We start from the raw sequence: 9,332 nt of genomic DNA, 5'->3' as shown, positions 1-9,332 counted from the left end.
TGATTTCTCCATGGCAAAGCCTCTACCAATCAGAATTCACTTGACATCCAATCAGCATTCTCTTCTCCTACAAGATAAAATGTTCCTACCTTTAAAATGGTATTCTTGTGAATTCCTTGAAGAGTGCAAAATCAAACGCTTTGACGAAATGTGCATTTTCTTTTAGCAATACCCAAATTCTTTACTACCTAATTACTATTTGTAACTCTCATTTCTCATCACTGGTACCATTTTCATGATTTTAGCTTTACACCTTCTCTAATGACTTCACATCCTTCTCAATTGTTGAGCCTAGAATTGAACACAGTACTCCAGTTGAGGCCAAGCCATTGTTTTAAATAGATTCAGGATAACTTCCTTTCTTTTATACTGTACGCCTGTTTTTGGAAAGCTCGAGGTCCCAAATACTATTTTTAACTGTTCTGTGATCCTGTCCTATCACCATCAATGATTTCTGCATTTATATTCCCACTTTTTTTTGTTCCTTTAGAGCTGTACCCTTTACTTTCTGTTGCTTGTCACTGACCTCTTACCAAAATGAATGACTTCATACTTCTCTGAATTAAATGTCATTGGCCATCTGTCACATTGCCTAGTGCACCATTGCTCTGTGTTCTTTTGAAATTTTAACACTACCCTCCACAGCTCACAATACTTACAATTTCCATGTCATGTGAAAATCTTGAAGTTGTGCCCTGCAGTCCACAACAAGTCATTACTATGTAATCAAGAAGTTCACAGATTGTAACAGCCACCCCTGGGGAAACAGAGCATTGGGAACCAAGCGGAGGCTTGAGGACCGCTTTGCAGAACACCTCCGCTCGGTTCGCAATAAACAACTACACCTCCCAATCGCGAACCATTTCAACTCCCCCTCCCATTCTTTAGATGACGTGTCCATCATGGGCCTCCTGCAGTGCCACAATGATGCCACCCGAAGGTTACAGGAACAGCAACTCATATTCCGCTTGGGAACCCTGCAGCCCAATGGAATGAATGTGGACTTCACCAAATTCAAAATCTCCCCTTTCCCCACCACATCCCAAATCCAGCCCAGTTCGTCCCCTCTCCCCGCTGCACCACACAACCAGCCCAGCTCTTCCCCTCCACCCACTGCATCCCAAAACCAGCGCAGCCTGTCTCTGCCTCCCTAACCTGTTCTTCCTCTCACTCATCCCTTCCTCCCACCCCAAGCTGCACCTCCATTTCCTACCTACTAACCTCATCCCACCTCCTTGACCTCTCCGTCTTCCCTGGACTGACCTATCCCCTCCCTACCTCCCCACCTATACTTTCCTCTCCACCTATTTTCTTTTCTCTCTATCTTCAGTCCACCTCCCCCTCTCTCCCTATTTATTCCAGAACCCTCACCCCATCCCCCTCTCTGATGAAGGGTCTAGGCCCGAAATGTCAGCTTTTGTGCCCCTGAGATGCTGCTGGGCCTGCTGTGTTCATCCAGCTTCACACTTTATTATCTTGGATTCTTCAGCATCTGCAGTTCCCATTATCACAGATTTTCCTATTCAACCAGTTTTGTGTTGTGTAGCTACTGCTGTTTTTATTCCATGTCGTATGGCTGATTATCAAATGCCTTTTGGAAGTTTGTGTACACTGCAACATCAACATTACCCTCATCAATCCTCTCTGTTATTTGTTCAAAAACTCAAGCTAGTTATTAAGCATGGTTTGTCTTCTAATAATAAAAAAGCAAACTGCTGACTTTGCTTAGTTAAACCACATTTGCCCTTATAATTGGTATCTTTCTCCAAAATTATTGTTTCTAGAAACTCATCCACATCAAGGTTAAAATGACTGGCCTATAGATGTGGACTTACCCATTTCATTATTCTTACTCTGAACTGTTCCTTGTCCTTTGTTCCCAAAAAGACAGTGTAGCCTTTGTCTCCTTTCTCATTGGGCTAGAAGCTTATTGAGATAGAAAGTTCTTCTCATACTTAAGGAACTCTTGCACCTCCGTGCCCTTTATGTTATTACAATTCCAGTCTTTAATGGGATTAATAAAGCATGTCATTATAACATGTATTCCCATATATCAGTTGTGAGGAAGTGTCACCAGACCTGAAATGTTAACTCTTGTCTTTTCCTACACAGATGCTGCCAGACCTGCTGAGCTTTTTCAGCAACTTTGTTTTTGTTCCCATTATGTCTACTGTGTAATTTTTGAGTTTCTCTGTCATTTCCTCGTTCTGCTTCACTTTCCATAGTGGATGGTAGCCCACAGACTATGCCAAGTCATATGTTTTCTTAGCTGTAGCCAAGTAGATTCCCTCTGGACCATCCTCTCCCATTGTCACGACAATTCCCTCCTTAAGCAAGATGCAAACCAAGACGCAAACCCCTCCGTTTTTGCCTCATTTATCTTTACTGAATATCTTGCATGCAGGAATACTTAATACCTACACAGGATTTGGTTATCATCTCAACATCATATTTGTACATGGTTATCTCTGCCTGCAGTTCACCAACCAATTTGCATCACTACGAACATTCACATAGAATAAATAGAAAGCGGGACATAACACCAGCGCTTCGTCGGAGGCTCACTGATGATGCTACCTAGAATGGTGACGAAACGTCTGAAAACTAACCTTCCAGCTAAGCGAGCAAACTCACATCCAGAACATTCACATAACGTTGATGGACAGTACCCTAATTTAGGTTTCATTAAATTCTCTCTTACTCTGCAGTAGTGCTCGCATACTACCTGGACATAGGCCAGATTACCTGGGGGATGCAGGAGGAATGAATCACAGGTGTGAGCAATGAGAGAAACATCACCCCATGAGTGAACTGAAGAATTTCAAGAGGAGTTATTCCTTCAATTACACGCTGCTTCTCCCTGGATTTGCTGTGATGGGTTTACTGGTGACGAAGTATAGAAGGAAGATGACTGGGAGTGATGAACAGCACGAGTGAGACCACAAATGAGCAGATGACTTAGAGGTAGTAGGAAAGGGGACATTTTGGGTCTGAACCCTTCTTCAGAAAATTTTTCTGAGAAAGGGTCCAGACCCGAAATATCAGCTTTCCTGCTCCTCTGATGCTGCCTGACCTGCTGTATTCATCCAGCTCCACACCTTGTTATGAGCAGTTGGCTTGCTGTGCAAGGAGTACATCTGCAGGATAAGGCCAAGTGGGAAGTGGGGGAGCTGCCTCGTGAGGTGAGGTGAAGTGATGTTGGTTGGCTGCCGAGGAGAACCTATCAAGATAAGGACACCTGGATAACTGGGATCCAAGGAAACTTTACATCACAGATAACGAATTGCAAACAAATTAGCATACTTTATCTGAAGTGTGTGCCAGTTCTTAAAAATAAACTTTTGTTACTCATTGTGGCTGGTATACTGTGCCAGTTTAAAAACTCTGATGTTTAAGAAATTTAAGCTTGCCTCATGGTTTTAAGTTTAAATGCAAGTTGATAATTATTGACGATATTGGTGAACTTTTTTCTTGTGTGAGTCCGAGTGCAGGTAGTTTTACTGACTGACAACATCACCTACTTAAGGAGTTAGTGAGTACAAAAGGTAGCCTGGTAAAATGAAAATGTAGCCCCCGGAAATTAAAATGTAGTTGTTGAGAAATCTTGAGAAGTGCCTTTGAAATAACATCATATTGACCCTGCTCCAAACCCTCATAATGCACGACTATTTCCTACTGTCTGTCATAATTTGCTCTGTGAAGGCTTGACTCTCAGTTACAACCTCCTGACCCTGGCCATTCACCAACTCTGAAGTTCAGATTTAATCTAAGAAGTTTGACTTCCTCCTGGACCAAAGTTTCCAGTTAATTTCTCTCCTTCCAATTGCTCTACAACATCTGAATCTTAGATTCCAGTTCAATAATTCTGAATCAAAATTGCTCAATCTGCAGGCATTTATCACATTTTTTTCAGGGAATGCAGTGGTCTTCATAGATTCTGCAATGTTATAGCTCACCATCCTATTATATATGCACTTGCATTTTTACTCCATTTTGTACATCTCAAGAAAAGCCGTTGCATTTAAATTGTTGCGGAAAATGCCATTCCTAACAACTGATATAATATAATGCAAATAGGCTTAACTTTTTCATATGAATATAGAAATTGAGGGATGAGTAGACCATTCAGTCCCTCAAGCCTGCTCCACCATTCCAGATCATGGCTGACCATCTACTTCAGTGACATATACCCACATTATGCCCATATCCCTTGATGTCATTAATAACTAGAAATCTATTGGTCTTGGCAAAAAACTGACTTAATGACTGAGCTTTGATAGCTCTCTGAGGTAGAGAATACTGAAGCTTTATCACCTCTGATGAAAGAAGTTCCTCCTTATTTTAGTCCTGAGGGGCTTACCTTTTAATTATGTGCTCAACTTCACAATCCAATCTACCTCCAATCCCATTTGACTCCTTTGTTAGTCAAGAATCTGTCGTTCAATGACACTACTTCCACTGCTGCCTGGGAAATAGAATTCGACAGACCCAAGAGCCTCCAACAGACAAAAAAAAAGACGTTACTAATTTAGAGATAGCAAGTACTGCAGATGCTGGAATCAGAGACAACACGAATGGAGCTGGAAGAACACAACAGGCCAGGCAGCATCAGAGGAGCAGGAAAGTTGACCTTTCATAGAACATAGAACATTACAGCACAGTACAGACCCTTCGGCCCTCGATGTTGTGCCAACCTGTCATACCGATCTCAAGCCCATCTAACGTACATGTACGTCCATATGCTTATCCAATGACGACTTAAATGTACCTAAAGTTGGCGAATCTACTACCGTTGCAGGCAAAGCATTCCAATCCCTTACTACTCTCTGAGTAAAGAAACTACCTCTGACATCTGTCCTACATCTATCACCCCCCAATTTAAAGCTATGCCCCCTCATGCTTGCCGTCACCATCCTAGGAAAAAGGCTCTCCCTATCCACCCTATCTAACCCACTGATTATTTTATATGTTTCTATTAAGTCACCTCTCAATCTTCTTCTCTCTAATGAAAACAGCCTCAAGTCCCTCAGCCTTTCCTCGTAAGACCTTCCCTCCATACCAGGCAACATCCTAGTAAATCTCTTCTGCACCCTTTCCAAAGCTTCCACATCCTTCTTATAATGCGGTGACCAGAACTGTATGCAATACTCCAAGTGCGGCCACACCAGAGTTTTGTACAGCTTCACCATAGCCTCTTGGTTCCGGAACTCGATCCCTCTATTAATCAAAGCTAAAACACTGTATGCCTTCTTAACAGCCCTGTCAACCTGGGTGGCAACTTTCAAGGATCTGTGTACATGGACACCGAGATCTCCCAGCTCATCTACACTACTAAGAATCTTACCATTAGCCCTGTACTTTGCCTTCTGGTTACTCCTACCAAAGTGCATCACCTCACACTTGTCTGCATTAAACTCCATTTGCCACCTCTCAGCCCAGCTCTGCAACTTATCAATGTCTCTCTGCAACCTATAGCATCCTTCGTCACTATCCACAACTCCACCGACCTTAGTGTCGTCTGCAAATTTACTAACCCATCCTTCTACACCCTCATCCAGGTCATTTATAAAAATGATGAACAGCAGTGGACCCAATACCGACCCTTGCGGTACACCACTAGTAACTGGTCTCCAGGATGAACATTTCCCATCAACTACCGCCCTCTATCTTCTTTCAGCAAGCCAATTTCCGATCCAAACTGCTAAATCTCCCACAATTCCATTCCTCCGCATTTTGTACAATAGCCTATTGTGGGGAACCTTATCGAACGCCTTGCTGAAATCCACATACACCACATCTACTGGTTTACTCTCATCTACCTGTTTGGTCACCTTCTCAAAGAAAATGGATCCCGACCTGAAATGCCAACTTTCCTGCTCCTCTGATGCTGCTTGACCTGCAGTGTTGCTCCAGTTCCATACTGTGTTGCCTCATTGCTAATTTATACTTGAAGCAGCATCTTTCATCCTAGACTTTAGTCCAGAGCTACTTTTTACTTTCAGATTATTTTTGAGTGTCAGCTTTTTGGAGATTATGTCAGTGTTTTTGAAGATATTTGTCAAGCTTTTTCAATTTATGAATTATCATAGAATCCCTACAGTGTGGAAACAGGTCCTTTAGCCTAACAAGTCCACACCGCCCCTCAGAGCATCCCACCCGATCCCTCCCTCATAACCCACCTGAAATACACATCCCTGAACAATATGGGCATTTTAGCATGGCCAGTCCACTAAACTTGCACATCTTTGGACTGTGAGAGGATTAGTATACATATGAACTGAACAGCTCTGCAGAGAACTATCATTTCCACAATGCATTTCTTGATGATTTATTCACATCTAAATCTGAAAAGGACCAACTTTTACTGGCCATTAGCTACCTTAAACCCACACGTAAATTCTAAAACTAGGAAGTGATAAGGGGAAATAATTAAATCATTCAACTAAAACCGATGTTTTTCTTATCTAGATGGATTTATTACACAAAGGAAGTGCAAGCTTAATAGCAACACCGTGTGTGGCTGCAAAGTAGGGTATTTCTGCAAGCAAACAGGTTTTGAAAGCTGCTGGAATTGCCAGCGTTACACACCATGTCCACCAGGTCAAGGAGTTAAGGCACCAGGTATGACATTAGATTGCACATTTGAAATGTCAATAAGACAATATGTCATTAAATAAACATCCCATATAAAATCCGTGGGGTTCACACAGAATCATAGAATCTTCGAGCACAATATAAAGCCATTTGGCCCATAATGCCTTTGGCAACTCTTTAAAGGAGCTGTTCAATTTAGTTCCAGGCCCCAGCTTTTCTCCCATTACCCTGGTTAGTCCTCTGCAAGTACATGTCCCAATGTCTTTTTAGAAATTATGGAATCTGATTTCATCACCCATTCAATTCATTTCTGATCTTAACACTCCTCGTTGTGAAGAAATTCCTCTTAGGTCCCTTTAGTTCTTTTGAGAATTATATTAGATCTATGAATTCTGGTTACCAGTGCATTTACCAGGAGAAATAGTTTCTTCTTAATTGCTCTATCAAAACTTCATAGTTTTGAACTCTATTGTCATTATGGTTATTGAAAATTGGCTGTCACTGTGCTGCAGAAATGTGGGTTGTATATTATTTCCGGTACATGTGACCTAAATTCTCAGATGTACAGGATTTTGGGGACACCATTTTGCTGCTTTATGTAACCTCCCCATGATATTGTCAACTTAGTTGAATGGCTGGTCTATTTCTGAGTAAGACGTTAGCGTAGTGTCCCGACTCTTATAATCTGGGCTAGAATCTTGATTTTTCCCATGCTCAGACAAGAGGTTGTCCACTTAACTTTGGAAAGGTTTCCCAAGCCAGGAGTCTTCCCAGCTGAAGGAACACAGTCCTGTACAGGAACCAACACAGACAGCAGTAGAGACGACCAACACTGCTCAGAGATCGGCTTTTTATGGAGCAGCTAACGAGTGTAGTTTCACAGCAATCACTGAAACCACAGTCCTCTTTTGCAACAGTGGATGGTGGGTTCCAAAGATCCAAAACCACTTTGAGAGAAGATAATTGTGTAAGGAAAGTGAAGGGGTAGGGTACCAGGTGGATGAAGCCAGTAGAGTCCTACATAGGTGGGATTAACTGTTATCAGATAAGCGAAGGGTAGGGTGCCAAGTATAAAAGAGGAATAGGCATCAGGTGTGTTGGGATAGGGTGGCTATTAGGTGGCAAGGAAGTGAAGCAAGGGCGTAAGGAAGCTTGGACATGGTGAGAGTTGGGGGAAGGGGTAGTCGTGGGAATTAGGGCAGGGTGACGTGTTGGATTGTGGACTGGTAGGGATGATGAGTGTCTCGTGGGGAAAAGGCAGGAGATAGGCACCAAATTAAAATGCCTCGAGAACCACTGCAGACACAGTGTGACACACCTGTGAAATAATTGGTCCATGGGATGGTTGGTGGAAGCATTGGAGATTTGATTGGGTTTCCGTGGATGTTTGGATGTATGCGCTCAGTGATGACTCGGGTTTTATCATTTACCAGGAGTTTTAATGCGAGTTTTAATTCTTCTAACTTTTCCTGGGCTAACTGTTCAGGTAAGTAAGTTGGAAACATGTGATGTCTCCAATTCTAACTCCAAATTGGAGACTTTTTCGGAGATTCAGAAACTGGATAATTGCCTGTTGGAAGGTTCAATATCCCAGGCAGCTCCTGTATGGTCAGCTGCATGGGGATTTCTACATGAGTCTAATACACAACTCTAGTTTACACTTCAACAGCCGCAGTTTCCTGTTGGGAGATCTGAGCCATAATCCAGGCTAACACTTACCACAGGAATACAGTTAATTTGTCTTTTGAATGATCTACTGAGCTTGGGACATTACTCAAGGTGGATACAAAACAAATTTCATATTATTCGAGATCGGGAGTCAAGGGGATTTTTTTGGCCAACGTTCATCTGCTAAGCTACACCTTTTGAAAAAAAGAACTTTCATCACATTGTTGTTTGTGGATCCTGTTGTAAACAAAATAGCTACTAAACTTTCCAACAGCATAACAGAACAACACTACAGTAAAACTTACTTGTTTGTGAAACAATTTAGGATATACGAGGGATTTGAAAGCCCACAAATACGCAGCACTACCCTTATCCACTGACTGCATCACCTCATCAAAAAGCTCAATTAAATTTGTCTGACATGACCTACCCTTGACAAGGCAATGATGGCTGTCTATCCGTAGAATCCGTATAGTGTGGAAACAGGCCATTTGAGTCCACACTGGCCCTCCAAGGAGTATCCCACCCAAACCCACCCCACTATCTGTGGGTGGAAACTACTCTATCTGGCAGAAACGGGAAGAATATGCAAACTCCACACAGTTGGCTGAAGCTGGAATTGAACCTGCGTCCTTGGTGCTGTGAGGGAGCAGTGCTAATCACTGAGCCACGTGCCATTCGTCTAGCCTTAACCTATTTTTCTGTAAGTGTATGCTTACCTTATCCTGTACAAGTGCCTCCATAAATTTTCCGTCTGACAGGTCTGTAGTTTTCTGAGTTACCCTTTGCTCCTTTCTTAAACACCGTCATAGTTGCAACTCACTAGTCAACTGGGACTAATCCTGTGTTCAGAGAGGCCTGGAAAATTTCTGTCAACAGTTCTGCAATTTACTCCTTTACCTCTCAGCCCATCTGGGCGTGGTGGCTTCGCTATCCAGAATGCTCAGCACTCTCATTTTCAACTGGGCCATTGTCACCATCTTCTAATTTGGTAAAGATAGAAGCAAAACATTAATTTAGTCCCTCCATCATATCTTTTGCTTCAGTGAGCAGTTTACCTTGCTTGTTCT

This window comes from Stegostoma tigrinum, chromosome 28 (assembly GCF_030684315.1).
Source record: "Stegostoma tigrinum isolate sSteTig4 chromosome 28, sSteTig4.hap1, whole genome shotgun sequence".
In the NCBI taxonomy this organism is placed as follows: Eukaryota; Metazoa; Chordata; class Chondrichthyes; order Orectolobiformes; family Stegostomatidae; genus Stegostoma; species Stegostoma tigrinum.
This window is presented reverse-complemented; position numbering follows the sequence as displayed.